The sequence below is a fragment of the Tupaia chinensis genome, unplaced genomic scaffold, assembly GCF_000334495.1.
Source record: "Tupaia chinensis unplaced genomic scaffold, TupChi_1.0 Scaffold000258_1, whole genome shotgun sequence".
Classification (NCBI taxonomy): domain Eukaryota; kingdom Metazoa; phylum Chordata; class Mammalia; order Scandentia; family Tupaiidae; genus Tupaia; species Tupaia belangeri.
In genome coordinates this window covers 601306-602352 of record NW_006159738.1, presented here as the reverse complement: position 1 = coordinate 602352, position 1047 = coordinate 601306, and positions in this window count along the sequence as shown.

Below are 1047 nucleotides of genomic sequence, written 5' to 3'. Positions count from 1 at the left end.
CCCCCAGCCCCCGGCCCGGCGCACCGCCCCTGCCCTGGCCCCGCGCTGGCTCCTCCTCCGCCCGCTGCTCGGGAGAGGTCAGGCTAGCCTGGGGGGTGGGGGACGCTTGTCCCTCTAGACCGTTCGCTGCTTCAGGGTCGACCCCGGCTCTGGGAGAAATAGGGGGGTCAGGAGGTGGAGTCCAGAATGGAATTCAGCCCAGGAAGAAAGCGGGGGCTCCCGGCCCGCAGACCCTCCCTGCGACCCGCCACTAGGCGGACCTGGCGGCGCCCGCTGAGGCTCCAGGAAGGGGCAGAAGGGGCGAGGGGCCCGCTGCCCTGCCCGCGCGGCCACACTGGGAGCCGCCCCTTGTGACATAAACACCCCCGCTCCGCAGGGGCGAGGCCGGGTGTAGCGCTCAGCACCACGAGTTCTCCTGTCCCACTGTGGCCTGGCTCCAATCCATGTTTCCGTCAGACCCTGTCCTACCCCTGTTCTGAGCCTCACAGCCGCTGCCCACCCTCCCCGCCCCACCCACGGGTTAGGGACCCTAGCAGCACCAGGGTCCGCTGCCTTCCTCAACACTTCTCAGCAGCCCGAGTCAGCGGTGTTGTTACAGACTGGCCTCCCCGTGAGACTGTGAGCTCCTGGGGGCAGATCTTAAGGCCTCGGGAGCCAGAAAGGCCACCCCAACCTGGAACGTTTGATCAAAGTGTTTTAAAGTTTAGAATGTATTTAGTATTTGCTTTACGTTTAGTACACACACATACACACACACACACACACACACACACACACACACACAGTGCTTACCATTTGCCCATTTGCCAAGCATTCATTGAAGTGCTCTAGAAATAGTACCTCATTTAAGCCCCCATTCGCAGGTTGTGTCCGCAGCGCTCTAGAAGTTCCCGATACACAGGGGGTCTGGGTGAGGTGCCTGGTCCCCAGCTCTCCATCATGAGACGCTGGAATGCAGAATCGGACGTGGGGATCCGGAAAGTGGCTCGCAGAACTGTACAACAGCATGTCCACTTTATCATTGTCACACTTGAAAAAATGAACAGT